Raw genomic sequence first — 17,721 nt, forward strand, 5'->3', positions numbered from 1 at the left:
CTGTAAATTTTTAATAACCCACATTTCGAAGTTTCATTATAAAAATTTAATATAGTATAAATGTCTAAATTGCAAAAAAAAATTGGTTCGGTCGGAGCAAGAATTGAACCCACGACCCTTTGCATGCAAGGCAGACATGCTAACCACTGCTCCACGTGGCCAACAAATGTATGTTTCTTTTAAATAATGTTATGTTTGCATGGGCTCGTGGGCGCTGCAAAGTATGCTATATAAATGTAACTTGTAACGATAATTGTCTACTGGTGACTATAACTACTACGTAGCCCAGTGGCTAGTGTGTTGGCTTTCAAACTGTATGGGCCTCGGTTCGATTCTCCGCCCAGGCGAAAGGTAAAATTAAAAAAAAAATTATAAAATTGAATAATTTCTTCAACATTATTTGTATTACAGAAAAAGGTGCCAAGAACTAAAAATTTCGTGGAAGTGAAAATTATGTGAGGGAATGATCACAATCTTCTTTGGGGAAAATTCTTCCAAGCATATAATATTTTTGGGCTCAAAATGCTTCCAAACATATAATATGTTCACATAAAACAAACATATTAATATTTCGGCAGTATCCAATAATATATGTGCTTCCTGCAAAATATGTTTGGAACATATGTTAAAGAAGCGATTTTTTTTGAGGGTGCATTAATTATAATAGAAAACACCTTAATAAAACCTTCTGCTCTTGTTATATATTGAAAATATTAAACTATCGTGTTTTTATTTTTCTCTATATTTCCATACTTTTCGCATTCGGCGAACAGTTAGTTTTATACATTTACGGTGAAATTCAATGTTTCATTCGTTTGCTGACATTTGGATCATAAAGACGTAACAAGTGATCAGCTGAGATAAAAAAAAATCTACATTGTGAATAAAATATATTCTGAGAAATTGTAATTTTATTATAATGTCCCAGAAGACGAGGAAAACTTGGGGTAACAACCCGAAATTCAAACAACTCAGACCTGGTGCCACTATCAGTTTCAATAGATTCCAAGAATTCTCTGAAAACGAGGATGAGGAAAGTATCGAGAATGTGGAGATTGCAAAATCAAGAAGTAAGATTCCATCAATTGTAGTGGACAAAAACCACAGCCTGACCCTGATTATGGCTCTTATTGGACAAAAATGTAAGTACAAAAGGATGTCAATTGGAACAAAATTACTTCCAAATACCATTCAGAAGTTTAAAGAAGGCAAGATACTCTTTTTTACGCATCCTATGAGTGATGGTAAAAGTTTTAAACTGGTCTTATATGGTTTGCCTAGATTGAGTTTGGAAACAATAATGGCAGAATTTAAAAATAAATTTAACATTGAACCAATTAGTGTGAAAGAAATCGCCACTCAACGTAGCAGTACGGATTACGCTCTTTATATGATTGAATTCGATAAAAGCCAAGTTAGCAAAAAAAAAAATCAGAAAGATAAGAACATTTTATGATGTCATTATGAGATGGAGAAACCCTTTAAGACAAAAAAGTTGACCAACTCAATGTTCAAAGTGTGCTATGTATGGGCATGGATCTTTAAATTGTCACAGAAAACCAATTTTTTTATTGTGCGGTGGATCTCATAATCACTCCACATGCCAATTAAACAAAACATCATCAAATGGGCCGGTTATTTACAAATGCCACAATTGCATAAGCAAAGGATTAAACAATGCTAATCATAGAGCCTATGACAGAAGTTGCCCATTACGCAACGAATATATAGAAATACGTGCCAAAGTTACTGCAAAGAACAAAACAACCAAAGTAATAAGATCGTATGTACCGGAAGGCTATTATACTGAAACTGGCAATCAACCAAGTTGTAGCAATGGGCTACCAAGTGACCATAGCAGACCGTTCCACACAACAGCACCAACTTATGCAGCAAAAGCCAATTCTGACAATCTCTCGAATGATAGTAATGATATCTCAAATGAAAAAATTTTAGAAATTTATTTTGAAGCCATTGATGCCTTGCAAAAATGTCAAAATAAATATGACAAAATGCGCGTACTAGGTAACATGCTTCGTTATGTCATATAATCAGACAAATATAAATGAACTTCATGTTATTCACGTAAACGCTCAAGGCATAACAAATGTATCTTCTATTTTGGAAATAGAACATTTAGTAAATGAGAAAAAAGTAGACGTAGCACTAATTAACGAAACATTTCTATGTACAAATCATAAATTTAAACTTCGAAATTATACGATAAACAGAGAAGATAGACAGACCCATGGAGGTGGAGTTCTCATAGCAATCAGAAGTTCAATCCCACATCGTCGACTCGCTAAATTTCGAACAGCGACGATTGAAAATGTTTCAATTTTAATACATATAAATAAAAGACCAGTCAGGCTAACATCAGCCTATTGCCCAAGATATACAGGAACTTTTATTAAAGACATAAAAATGTTGACACGACATGGAGAAGACTTTTTTGTTTTTGCAGATCTAAATGCACAACATACGAGTTGGAACTCTTATTCCAATAACACTGCCGGCAAGAAATTATACCAACAACAATTAAAATCAAACATTTTTATACATGCTCCACCTGATTTTACCAGATATACACAGCGCCAAACACCACAACTTACGTCGGTTGTAGATCTGCTTCTTACGAACTCCAGCCTACAATTCTCCCAGCTGGAAACACATCCTCATCTTCTAAAATCAGATCACACACCATTAACGTGTAAAATGTTCGGCTCACTGATTACAAAACCTACCCAAATTCGCCTTTACCATAAAGCTAATTGGAGAACAATACAACATGATGTTACCACTGAAGCCAAAAGCCTAAAAAATGCTATTATAACACCGTTAAATGTCAAAGATATTCTGTCAAAAATAACAAATATTATGCAAATGGCTGATAGTAAAGTACCTATTGCCAAAAAACATATGTGGAATAAAAAACTCTCTCATCTGTCGTTATACCTTATTGAAAAACGCAATCGAATTCGCCGCAAGCTTCAAGGTTAGGTTAGGTTAAAGTGGCAGCCCGATTAAATTTCAGGCTCACTTAGACTATTCAGTCCATTGTGATACCACATTTAACTAAAAGTACCTATTACATATGGGCACTTCTAGTCTTAACCACTGAACCTTCTCTATTATTTACTTTTGTTTAACCAACCAGATTGCTCCAAAAACATTAACAAACTGCTTAAGTTAACGTTTTCCAGGTCAGCCAGTAATCTAAAGCTATATGCTCCTAAAATTCGCTTACGCCTTACACAAAAAGCAGGACACTCACACAAGAGGTGTTTAATTGATTCCTTTTCCTCCACATCATGACAGCTTATACAACAGTCATTATACTTCGCACCTATAGTTTTTGCAATTTCGCCTATCAGGCAGCGACCCGTTATAGCAGATATCAGGAGTGCTATCTGACGCCTTGAGAACACTAGCATATATATATATATATATATATATATATATATATATATATATATATATATATATATATATATATATATATATATATATGTATATACACCCTCATAAAAAATCGCTTCTCTAACATATGTTCCAAACATATTTTGCAGGAAGCATATATATTATTGGATACTGCCGAATATTAATATGTTTGTTTTATGTGAACAAATTGTATGTTTGGAAGCATTTTGAGCCCAAAAATATTATATGCTTGGAAGAATTCTCCCCAAAGAAGATTGTGCTCATTCCCTCACATAATTTTCATTTCCACGTCATTTTTTAGTTCTTGGCACCTTTTTCTGCAATACAAATAATGTTGAAAAAATTATTCAATTTTATAAATTTTTTAAATTTTACTATTCTCCTGGACGGAGAATCGAACCGAGGACCATACCGTTTGTAAGCCATCACACTATCCACTGGGCTACGTAGCTGTTATGGCCATCAATAGACAATTACCGTTATAAGTTATATTTATGTAGCATAGTCTGCAGCGCCCACGAGCCGATGCAAACAAAACATTATTTAACAGAAACATACATTTATTTGCCACGTGGAGCAATGGTTAGCATGTCCGCCTTTCATGCAAAGGGTCGTGGGTTCAATCCCTGCGACCGTACACCAATTTTTTTTTAATTTACACATTTATATTTATACTATATTAAATTTTTATAATGAAACTTCGAAATGTGGGTTATTAAAGATTTACAGTCAGAAACAGTGCTTGATATAAACGAAATGGACTGAGCTTTTGGATAAAATATTATTTTTTTTTTATTGGAAAAATAACAATTTTGTAATAAAAAACTGTTTTTGGTATAAAAGTTTGAAATTTTGGAAGGAATCCAAAAACTCTAACAAAAGAAGAACGTGGAGTCGAGTATAAACATACATAAATAATTTTATAATATACACATAAATTTATTTAGGCGTGAACAGTTTTTTAATAGCATTTAACACCATCTAAAATGTCTTTAATTTTTCTTTAATAATTCATTTTGAAGAAAATAAACTTCTTAAATTGTTTTAGCTGCAAAACTCGAACTTAATGTCCGCTTTTATATTTGAAGGTGTCCGTCAAGTCCTCTTGGACTACTTATTAATAAAGGGGAACTAAACTTTGTTTTTATACATTTTACTGTTTATATTTTCACTGTTTCCTCCATTTTTCATTTTACTGTCCCAACTCTAAAAAGAGTATAATTCCCTTTCGTTATTTTTATGAAGATCCCTTTGTAATTTTCGTATATTTTTCACCGTTTCTTTTTAATTTCCTTTGTCTGAATATTTTTGACTTAGTCCACGTACGTTCCGATTTCTTTTAACGAACAAGAAAAAAATTGTGCCCATAATGACAAAATGATAAACAAAACACATGTCCACACATACATAAAATGCTGCTCTCAAGGCGAAAGCATATGCTGTTTTTTTTTTTTCAAATGTCTATTCTCTTTACTCCGAATACTCATTCTAATATTCAAATTAAATAATATTTAGACTTAAGCATATCAAATTTTTGGCCTTGTCATAAAACAGTTTTCCGAAACAACATACAAGCGGTTTCACACAAGTTGCTCTCTTTTGATTCTCTCGCTGTGTTATGTTGATATCTTTCGTCAACCCTCCCGGTTTCCATCTCTATTTCTTTCTCTATACTATCTCTCTCTGCCGCTCTCTGAATAAAATATCACAACATAAATATGTTTACTCGAAATTTGTAAATGTATATATGTTTACATTCACACATGAAACATTCATGCCAGTTATTTAGAGTTAGTTTAGGAACATTACATGTATCTTTCTAAAAAATTATTTTTTTTTATGTTATACATCGTTTTTATTTTGTTTCTTCATGTATATTTGTATAAATATATTTTTTCCATTAACAATCAACAAAAACTAAAAAATTATCGTAATTTGCAAAACCCTCTCAAAAGAACTTCCATGGAAGTGAAAAAGTCAAACATCGCAGGTTCAAATCCCATCGGGGATGATTATTTTTAGTTATTATTTTTTCACTTTTTTATTGATTTTTCTATTCTGTTTTTGCGACATTTAATTGTCCAAACTTAAATTTTCACTTAAAACGTCTTAATTCCGTACTTTCTAAGATTTGCCAAAAAGGATTGCATCGGAACTGAAAACAAATCGATAGGAGATTCCGGGATGCGCTTTAAAAGAAATGTTTGGTGAACAACTTCCATTTTTTTGCTGGGAAGTAAAATGAAAAATGTCAAAACCGTTAAAAATTAAACAGTAAAACAAAGTTTAGTTCCTCGTTATTAACCCTTTCACTACCGATGTCCACTTAGAAGGACATTCGAAAAAGACACCAAATTCTATTTTCCCACTTAGTTTCGATTTATTTCTCAATGTTATTTTAAAGTAGAGGCTTTAATCTAAATAAGCTATAAATATTGTGCATATAGGGGAGGTCTAAAATACATTTTTATAAACTTCTTTAACAATAAACGAAAAATACGAAAATTTGAGACAATTTTCTACTGTATGTCTCTAGTAAATGTTCATTTATACAAAAACTATAGCTGATACTTTTTCGGGGTCTTTTTTTGTATTTTTTCTCACACTTTGAAATATATTATAGGCCAAATAGCGTTTCTTTTCGTAAAGCCATTTGGTTACAAGAATCAAGAATCAAGTTTTCAGGACAAGCTCATATAGCTCTTGAAGTAATTGAGGTAGGTCTTCAAAATGACAATTTTTGTTCTACATGCTGTTAGTACTAAAACCTAACGATAAAAATAAAACTTTTTATCGTTAAGTTTATTTCGGTAGTGAAAGGGTTAATAAGTAGACCAAGAGGAGTAGACAGACATTTTCAAAAATAAAAATGGGTACTAAGTTCGAGTTTTCCTGCTAAAATGAAAAATAAATCTTTAAAAGCATATATAAACAATTTTGGCAAATTGTATTATAACTTGATGGGGAATGATGCAAAACAACAATTGTTTCCTTTAAAATGAATTATTGAAGAAAAGTAACCGCGTTGGCTTTTTTAGCGCGATAGTGCCGGCCTTAAAGGTAAAAATAAAATTAAGTACAAAATTATTCGTTAGTATGTTAAAAATCAGGGATCCGGAGTGGAGCGAACCCTTTTTTTGTCGAAGCTGAGCGGGTTTGTAAAGTCCGGAGCATTTTCAAAAACAAAAAACTCTCCGCTCCGAAATATTAATAATATTAATTTTAATCAAAAATGTAAACTCGAAAATAAAACTTCTAGGTTCAAAATAATGACCCAACTTTGTAAAAATTTTGCAAAAAAAAATAATTGTGGGGCCCATCTCTTGCGAATGGTATTTTCTCACTAATTTAAAATAACAAATATTTTATATATTTTATTTGTTATTTATTATATTATTCTACTAAATTATTTGTTTACCTATCTCTCCGTATATCATAACAACACGATTCCAACTAAAAAAACAAGCCACGCACAAACATATCGATTACAGATAGATAAAAGAAATATAGGAAAATTTCCTATATTCTAAAAAGTATGTTTCCTTAAGTTTTGAAAGGATTGAATACTTCTTAGTACGAATGAACTAATATATTTTTTATAAAATATATTTGAATATGTTTGCAATCAAAAGGTGGGTACCGTATTGATCTTTTAAAATTATAAATTTTTTTCACTCCTAGTTTTCTTAAAACCAAGAGCGTTATGGGTTTGGTGGAAGATTCACCTTGAAGTTGCGAAGTAGCGTTGGCATTAAATTGCATTTTTGTTTTACTTGCCTGTTTCAGTTTGAACCCAAGTAGAGAGCAGTATATCTATATGATATATAAACTAATGAGCTGAATTATGTAATGGTAAAAAAGTTCTTTCTTTTGTATTTAAAAATATGAAAAATATCCGAAAATTATTTTTGTATTTGATTGGTTCAAATTTTAATAGACGATTTCAATGTGTGGACATTTTGGAAAGGAATTGTTACTAAAATTAAATTACCGAGCTCCTTAATACACTTTTTATGCTACGAGTACAACGAGTACAACGGCAAAAGAAGATTATAAATCTGCAACCTGGAAGTAAGAATTGAAATCGATATTCCATGCAGGTAAAGTGTAACAAAATTAACTTTTAATTGAACAACATTAAATTCGAATTATTATATTTTCTTTCAGAAAAACTAAATAAGCTTACAAGCTGCTGATTTATTGGAAATCTAGGCGCATCTAAATATTAGAAAGAACATGCTGACATCGTTAATATGATAAGGAAGATAATGATTTATATAATTTATTTTTTTTTAAACCTTTAGTTGTTATTGATCATAATTGTATATCTAAGTTATGTTAGAACAAAACACATAAATAACAAAAACCAAATTCTTTAGTCTATAGCATAATTCAAGAAAAATAAAATATTGAAGATTTTTTTATAAGAAACGCATGTTTTCTTTTATTTCAAATAAAACTAAATAAGATATTGGGGGCGCAATATATACATTGAATTTATTGCCCATATCAATTAATAATTTAATTGAATCAATCGCGAAATTAATTAAAATTTTAATTGATTCAATTAAAAATGTGATTGAATTTTATGTCAAAAATCAATCACATTTTTAATTGATTCAATCACACAATTAATTGATTACGTGACAGAATTCAATTAAATTTTTAATTGAAAATCGTGTTGGTTTTCAATCAAAACGGGTGATTGATATTATCATTTTCGTGATTGAAGACATTTCAATTAAAAAATGATTGAATCCGAGATTTTCGTGATTGAAACCAAAAAAAAAATTTGTGTGTAAGGATATTGTATTTATAGACTTAAAACCAATAAAAAACAAACAAACAAAAAAGATTGGGAAATACTATATACAAAAAAATTGCAACAGAAAGAATGTAGGCGTCTGTTTCGAAAAAAATGGTCACAATTCTGTGTTGTTTTTTGTTTGAAATTCTAAATTGTGGAGTTTTCAACTTTTTCTTCCTAAATTTAGAAGAATTTTGTAGGAATTGCAGTTAATAAAAGAAAACAAGGATCGGCGCAAAAACGGACCCTGTAGGTTTAAAATACTGACCCCTCTTTGCATAAGCGTAGGAAGGCCTCTGGGGAGGGGGCTTAGACCCCCCAGAAAAAATTTAGCCCCCCCAGAATTTGAAAACCTATTTACATTTTGATAAAAATTAAACAAGTATATACAACCGCACAAAGTTTCGCTAAAGACTTTCATGCACAATCGAATTACTTGGGTTGTGGTAGCAGTTGCCGATGGCAATGTTTGAAGTCTGATATTTATGAAATAGAGCTGTGATTGAACTTATGGTTTAGTTGAATAACTAAAGGGTGTGAAGTTAAAGTTGTTTTCTAAAGTTGTTTTAGCGAAGACACAAACCACTTTAATTTTTTTTTTTAATTTTCTTTTTTGTTGCGAATTTAAGACTTTTTTGCAACAAATTAAATATATTTTGCTTCATGACACATTTTCTGAACGAAAACGCGTGTATACTTAACATAATTTTGAGCAAAAAGTTATTTAGAGTAATATAAATGAAATTCAAAAAAATATGGAAAGATGTATTTTACATTCATTGGACTTTTTCGGGCATTTCTAGGAAGAGTTAAAAAGCAAAAGTGGGTATAGGGCAATAGCTCGGAGATAGGAGAACTACCCCGCAAAGAGGGCAGAGGCGTAGGTCGTCTAGTTAATGAGATAAAGGGGGGGGGCAAATTCATGTAAGTTCTAATAACTATAAAACCTTTCTGGGACATAGTTTTTAAACAAATTTAACTGATTCTATTAGCTTTAAGGGCGTAGAAGACTATTCTGGAAATTCCATGAGCGTAGCTGGGCTTTAAGTCTGAGGGGGGTCAATTATATTTAGGCCAATTTTGTGGGTCGATTTTCGGGCATTTCTAGGAAGAGTTAAAAGGCAAAAGTGGGTATAGCATATTAGTCCCGAGCTAGGAGAATCCTCTCCCCCAAACGCCAGAGGGGTAGGTCATCTAGTTAACGAGATAAAAGGGGGGACATTAATGTATTTTCTAAGAGCTAAAAACATTGATGGGTCGCAGTTTTAAAAAAAAATTCTATTGAATCTATTAGCTTTAAGGGCGTAGAAGACTATTCTGGAGACTCCATGAGCGTAGCTGGGCTTTAAGTCTGAGGGGCGTCAATTATATTTAGGCCAATTTTCTGGGTCGATTTTCGGGCATTTCTAGGAAGAGTTAAAAGGCAAAAGTGGGTATAGCATGTTAGCCCCGAGCTACGAGAATCATCTCCCCCAAACGCCAGAGGCGTAGGTCATCTAGTTAACGCGATAAGAGGGGGGACATTAATGTATTTTCTAAGAGCTAAAAACATTGATGGGTCGCAGTTTAAAAAAAAATTCTATTGAATCTATTAGCTTTAAGGGCGTAGAAGACTATTCTGGAGACTCCATGAGCGTAGCTGGGCTTTAAGTCTGAGGGGGGTCAATTATATTTAGGCCAATTTTCTGGGTCGATTTTCGGGCATTTCTAGGAAGAGTTAAAAGGCAAAAGTGGGTATAGCATATTAGCCCCGAGCTAGGAGAATCCTCTCCCCCAAACGCCAGAGGGGTAGGTCATCTAGTTAACGAGATAAAAGGGGGGACATTAATGTATTTTCTAAGAGCTAAAAACATTGATGGGTCGCAGTTTAAAAAAAAAATTCTATTGAATCTATTAGCTTTAAGGGCGTAGAAGACTATTCTGGAGACTCCATGAGCGTAGCTGGGCTTTAAGTCTGAGGGGGGTCAATTATATTTAGGCCAATTTTCTGGGTCGATTTTCGGTCATTTCTAGGAAGAGTTAAAAGGCAAAAGTGGGTATAGCATATTAGCCCCGAGCTACGAGAATCATCTCCCCCAAACGCCAGAGGCGTAGGTCATCTAGTTAACGAGATAAAAGGGGGGACATTAATGTATTTTCTAAGAGCTAAAAACATTGATGGGTCGCAGTTTAAAAAAAAATTCTATTGAATCTATTAGCTTTAAGGGCGTAGAAGACTATTCTGGAGACTCCATGAGCGTTGCTGGGCTTTAAGTCTGAGGGGGGTCAATTATATTTAGGCCAATTTTCTGGGTCGATTTTCGGGCATTTCTAGGAAGAGTTAAAAGGCAAAAGTGGGTATAGCATATTAGCCCCGAGCTAGGAGAATCCTCTCCCCCAAACGCCAGAGGCGTAGGTCATCTAGTTAACGAGATAAAAAGGGGGACATTAATGTATTTTCTAACAGCTAAGAATCATTGCTGGGGCATAGTTTTTACAAACTTTTAATTGATTCTATTAGCTTTAAGGGCGTAGAAGACTATTCTGGAGATTCCATGAGCGTAGCTGGGCTTTAAGTCTGAGGGGGGTCAATTAAAATTTTAACTTTTCAACGAAAATTCACAAAAATCAACCAAATTTCGTCGTGATTCGTTGCTGATAGACTAAATGCAATCAAATATGAACAAATTTTGTTAATTATTTTATATTTACGACTTTAAAATAGAGTGAGTTAAAACCCAATTATATGCCTAAACTATTCAAGCCTCTTTTTGGCTATTTCTGATAGACGAGAACGAACCAAAGGGGGTACACGTTGGTAACCCCAACTGTGGAGCGTACCCCACTGAAAATCCCATGGGCGTAGGTCATCTGTGAGAGAAGAAATCAGGGGGGTTCAAGTCAACTTTTATGTCCGTTTTTGAACGCATTATGGATACAATTTCTTTTAAATTTTGAAATAAATAGAAAGTCCCGATTGACAGGAAAGCTACCGTTATATTTCCATAAACGTTGCTTATTTCAATTTTAAAAGGGGGCTAAGTAATTTTATCAAAAATTTCGATATGGATTTTCACCTATTTACAACCCACAACAACGAACTAAAGTGGGTATACGTAGAAAGCTGCACCCTTGGAGCATCCCCCAGTGAAAGCCCCATGGGCGTATCTCATCTGTGATAAGAGAAAAGTCAAGGGGGTAAAAGTACTTTCTGTTACAATTTCAACTATTTTCAACACCGATTTTCACCTATTTACACCCCACGACAACGAACTAAAGTGGGTATACGTAGGTAGCTGCACTCGTGGAACATCCCGCAGTGAACGCCCCATGAGCGTACCTCATCTGTGAACGGAGAAAAGTTAATGGGGGTAAAAGTACTTTTTGTTAGAACATCAACTATTTTCAACACCGATTTTCGCCTATTTAGACTCCACGACAACGAACTAAAGTGGGTATACGTAGGTAGCTGTAACCTTGGAGCATCCCCCAGTGAAAGCCCCATGGGCGTACCTCATCTGTGAACGGAGAAAAGTTAAGGAGCGCTAAAATATTTTTTCAGTACTCTATAGCGGCAAATTTTTTTAACAAAGGTTTCATATGTGTACCAATAATATTCGTGTTCGCTTAGTCATGATTTTATCGAATCTATATATTATTATCCTTGAATCATTTATTTAAAAAAAATTTATATATATATTGTTGAAAGCTTCATATTTCTACTCGATCATTTTTGCTAAAAATGTTCGCGAACAGAACTATTGTCACTAGAGTTCATACACGGTGTAGATGCCAAGTAAGAAGGTGATTATTAAAATTGCGCGCTTTTGATACTGCGTGAAGTTTAATATAATTTTAAGCGTAAAAGACAAAGATGGCAATATAGAGCACCATGCCGCCCTTTTTTGTTTTGTAACATTTCAATATATCCAATGTGCAAAACAAGGACGGAGGTATAATTATAGCATTTTGCCGCCCTTTACCAACCCTACATTTTAATGCGAATGCCAACCCAGTAGAATAAATATACTTTATCTTTCCTAATGAAACTAATATTGTAATATTGTTTATGTAGTTGTTTTGTATAGGACTTCTATTATGATTCAACAAAATTTCATTAGCAAAATAAGGTATGCATTTTTTATGGGCAATGGTAATTTCGCACGACATTCGACAAATCTGTGGCGTCTGAACGGCACATAGTAAATATTTGATTGTCTAAAATTTTGTCTCTTTAAGTTGGCAACACTTTTCACATGAGTGTAACCTAGGGCACAAATATGCAAAGATAATCGAATCCTACTGCAAAACACCAAAAAGCTCAAAAAATATATATTTATTTCAAGTATTCTACATAAAAAGCCAAAAATACAAGTAATTGAATTTTATATGCAGAATTATTAGCACGTGCACAGCGTTATGCGCTTTACATATTATCAGTTATTCCGTACGGAATGTCGGTGTTTGTAAAGAATCTTACAGTTTGTAAAGAATCTTACAGACAAATTGTAAGATTCTTTACAAACACCGACATTCCGTCCGGAATAACTGATAGTCTGTAAAACGCATAAAGCGCATTATACGGAGGCAAACATGTATATGAAGAAGCGTTCATATTAAAAGATTAGTTGTACAACTTTTTTAATTAACATGTGCATTATACCGCGTCCAGATTATAAGTTTATCAGGACGGAATGTTGTTGTACAGAATGACTAAAAAATCGATAAATATTTTGTCAGTTGTTAATGTGATCTACAACAAAAAAACAGGGCTGTGTACACAAATTTTAAACCAGGTAATCGTTTTTAAAAATTGTTATATATGTTCCAAATATTCCTCAAATAAATTGTTTATTATTTACAGACCTTTTAAAACTCTTATGCGCTTTACAGACTATCAGTTATTCCGGACGGAATGTCGGTGTTTGTAAAGAATCTTACAGTGTGTCGGATCGATACGACTTGTCGGCGGTGACTAAATAATCGGTAAATGTGTTATCGATCCCATAAACATGCAGCAGTATCGATTATGCCTTCGGACTTAACTTATAATGTGCACAATATATGGGATATGTTCGACACGAGCACTGTCGTCCGGAATAACTGATAGTCTGAAAAGCGCATTACGCATACAATGATTGTAATAAATTAAATGTTTGCTGCCAAAATATGCTTTTGACAACCCTGTTATTTTCATTAGAGGTGCGTACCAGCCTACGAAATTGAACGCTACCGAAAATTTCGTTAGCATAAATAGCAATGCATTTCTAATGGGAATGAAATTTTTCGCTAGAGGTGCATACCGGCATTAACGCTGTGCGCGTGCTAATAATTCTGCATATAAAATTCAATTACTTGTATTTTTGGCTTTTTATGTAGAATACTTGAAATAAATATATATTTTTTGAGCTTTTTGGTGTTTTGCAGTAGAATTCGATTATCTTTGCATATTTGTGCCCTAGGTTACACTCATGTGAAAAGTGTTGCCAACTTAAAGAGACAAAATTTTAGACAATCAAATATTTACTATGTGCCGTTCAGACGCCACAGATTTGTCGAATGTCGTGCGAAATTACCATTGCCCATAAAAAATGCATACCTTATTTTGCTAATGAAATTTTGTTGAATCATAATAGAAGTCCTATACAAAACAACTACATAAACAATATTACAATATTAGTTTCATTAGGAAAGATAAAGTATATTTATTCTACTGGGTTGGCATTCGCATTAAAATGTAGGGTTGGTAAAGGGCGGCAAAATGCTATAATTATACCTCCGTCCTTGTTTTGCACATTGGATATATTGAAATGTTACAAAACAAAAAAGGGCGGCATGGTGCTCTATATTGCCATCCTTGTCTTTTACGCTTAAAATTATATTAAACTTCACGCAGTATCAAAAGCGCGCAATTTTAATAATCACCTTCTTACTTGGCATCTACACCGTGTATGAACTCTAGTGACAATAGTTCTGTTCGCGAACATTTTTTGCAAAAATGATCGAGTAGAAATATGAAGCTTTCAACAATATATATATAAATTTTTTTTAAATAAATGATTCAAGGATAATAATATATAGATTCGATAAAATCATGACTAAGCGAACACGAATATTATTGGTACACATATGAAACCTTTGTTAAAAAAATTTGCCGCTATAGAGTACTGAAAAAATATTTAAGCGCTCCTTAACTTTTCTCCGTTCACAGATGAGGTACGCCCATGGGGCTTTCACTGGGGGATGCTCCAAGGTTACAGCTACCTACGTATACCCACTTTAGTTCGTTGTCGTGGAGTCTAAATAGGCGAAAATCGGTGTTGAAAATAGTTGATGTTCTAACAAAAAGTACTTTTACCCCCATTAACTTTTCTCCGTTCACAGATGAGGTACGCTCATGGGGCGTTCACTGCGGGATGTTCCACGAGTGCAGCTACCTACGTATACCCACTTTAGTTCGTTGTCGTGGGGTGTAAATAGGTGAAAATCGGTGTTGAAAATAGTTGAAATTGTAACAGAAAGTACTTTTACCCCCTTGACTTTTCTCTTATCACAGATGAGATACGCCCATGGGGCTTTCACTGGGGGATGCTCCAAGGGTGCAGCTTTCTACGTATACCCACTTTAGTTCGTTGTTGTGGGTTGTAAATAGGTGAAAATCCATATCGAAATTTTTGATAAAATTACTTAGCCCCCTTTTAAAATTGAAATAAGCAACGTTTATGGAAATATAACGGTAGCTTTCCTGTCAATCGGGACTTTCTATTTATTTCAAAATTTAAAAGAAATTGTATCCATAATGCGTTCAAAAACGGACATAAAAGTTGACTTGAACCCCCCTGATTTCTTCTCTCACAGATGACCTACGCCCATGGGATTTTCAGTGGGGTACGCTCCACAGTTGGGGTTACCAACGTGTACCCCCTTTGGTTCGTTCTCGTCTATCAGAAATAGCCAAAAAGAGGCTTGAATAGTTTAGGCATATAATTGGGTTTTAACTCACTCTATTTTAAAGTCGTAAATATAAAATAATTAACAAAATTTGTTCATATTTGATTGCATTTAGTCTATCAGCAACGAATCACGACGAAATTTGGTTGATTTTTTGTGAATTTTCGTTGAAAAGTTAAAATTTTAATTGACCCCCCTCAGACTTAAAGCCCAGCTACGCTCATGGAATCTCCAGAATAGTCTTCTACGCCCTTAAAGCTAATAGAATCAATTAAAAGTTTGTAAAAACTATGCCCCAGCAATGATTCTTAGCTGTTAGAAAATACATTAATGTCCCCCTTTTTATCTCGTTAACTAGATGACCTACGCCTCTGGCGTTTGGGGGAGAGGATTCTCCTAGCTCGGGGCTAATATGCTATACCCACTTTTGCCTTTTAACTCTTCCTAGAAATGCCCGAAAATCGACCCAGAAAATTGGCCTAAATATAATTGACCCCCCTCAGACTTAAAGCCCAGCTACGCTCATGGAGTCTCCAGAATAGTCTTCTACGCCCTTAAAGCTAATAGATTCAATAGAATTTTTTTTTTAAACTGCGACCCATCAATGTTTTTAGCTCTTAGAAAATACATTAATGTCCCCCCTCTTATCGCGTTAACTAGATGACCTACGCCTCTGGCGTTTGGGGGAGATGATTCTCGTAGCTCGGGGCTAATATGCTATACCCACTTTTGCCTTTTAACTCTTCCTAGAAATGCCCGAAAATAGACCCAGAAAATTGGCCTAAATATAATTGACCCCCCTCAGACTTAAAGCCCAGCTACGCTCATGGAGTCTCCAGAATAGTCTTCTACGCCCTTAAAGCTAATAGATTCAATAGAATTTTTTTTTAAACTGCGACCCATCAATGTTTTTAGCTCTTAGAAAATACATTAATGTCCCCCCTTTTATCTCGTTAACTAGATGACCTACCCCTCTGGCGTTTGGGGGAGAGGATTCTCCTAGCTCGGGGCTAATATGCTATACCCACTTTTGCCTTTTAACTCTTCCTAGAAATGCCCGAAAATCGACCCAGAAAATTGGCCTAAATATAATTGACCCCCCTCAGACTTAAAGCCCAGCTACGCTCATGGAGTCTCCAGAATAGTCTTCTACGCCCTTAAAGCTAATAGATTCAATAGAATTTTTTTTTAAAACTGCGACCCATCAATGTTTTTAGCTCTTAGAAAATACATTAATGTCCCCCCTTTTATCTCGTTAACTAGATGACCTACCCCTCTGGCGTTTGGGGGAGAGGATTCTCCTAGCTCGGGACTAATATGCTATACCCACTTTTGCCTTTTAACTCTTCCTAGAAATGCCCGAAAATCGACCCACAAAATTGGCCTAAATATAATTGACCCCCCTCAGACTTAAAGCCCAGCTACGCTCATGGAATTTCCAGAATAGTCTTCTACGCCCTTAAAGCTAATAGAATCAGTTAAATTTGTTTAAAAACTATGTCCCAGAAAGGTTTTATAGTTATTAGAACTTACATGAATTTGCCCCCCCTTTATCTCATTAACTAGACGACCTACGCCTCTGCCCTCTTTGCGGGGTAGTTCTCCTATCTCCGAGCTATTGCCCTATACCCACTTTTGCTTTTTAACTCTTCCTAGAAATGCCCGAAAAAGTCCAATGAATGTAAAATACATCTTTCCATATTTTTTTGAATTTCATTTATATTACTCTAAATAACTTTTTGCTCAAAATTATGTTAAGTATACACGCGTTTTCGTTCAGAAAATGTGTCATGAAGCAAAATATATTTAATTTGTTGCAAAAAAGTCTTAAATTCGCAACAAAAAAGAAAATTAAAAAAAAAAATTAAAGTGGTTTGTGTCTTCTCTAAAACAACTTTAGAAAACAACTTTAACTTCACACCCTTGAATAGCTAACAGCCTGTTTCTGTATGTCGAACGAGTTCAATCGATCGACTGAAATGCATAGAAACAGCTGTTTTTTGGTTATAAATTTTAGTAGATCCACAGAGCTCATTCGACATACAGAAACAGGCTGTAAAGCTCCTTTATTATATGTTTAGTCTGGTTTAGTCATCTTAATTAAAAAAAAATAAAAGTAATTGTTATTAAAACTATTCTATCATAAATTAATATCTTAATAATGCTGCAAAAAAGCGTCGCCAAAAAAGAAGTGAAATAGTTCTTTTTGGGCCCGAAAGTGGTGCAAAATTGGCGGAGAAGCGATGAATGTAATAGGAACTCGTCATAGAACGAATGTCCACCGTTTCAACCGCCGTTCTTACGGTGTGATCCGAATTCAGAGTTTTAAATGTGAATTAAAAAATTGTGTGATATTTTCCCAAATAAATAATTTTGATTTATTCGTTTTTTATTTGATTGTTGGTCGACCTTTTGTTAGAATTATATAAATATTTATAAAGACCTCGAGCTTCAAGAAACATTAATTTATAATCATTTTTATATTTTTTATGATTTTTAATGCATTCTAACGATTGTTTGAATATTTTCAAAAATTATCGATT

At 33.9% G+C, this 17,721-nt stretch overlaps 1 protein-coding gene across 1 annotated transcript in view; it reads right to left on the reverse strand.

Annotated features, from left to right (window-relative positions):
* The window catches only part of dpr19 (defective proboscis extension response 19), a 305,876-nt gene that overhangs the window by 228,885 nt on the left and 59,270 nt on the right, over positions 1–17,721 (reverse strand). The window lies entirely within an intron of this gene.

The sequence above is a fragment of the Haematobia irritans genome, chromosome 2, assembly GCF_050003625.1.
Source record: "Haematobia irritans isolate KBUSLIRL chromosome 2, ASM5000362v1, whole genome shotgun sequence".
NCBI classification, from domain to species: domain Eukaryota; kingdom Metazoa; phylum Arthropoda; class Insecta; order Diptera; family Muscidae; genus Haematobia; species Haematobia irritans.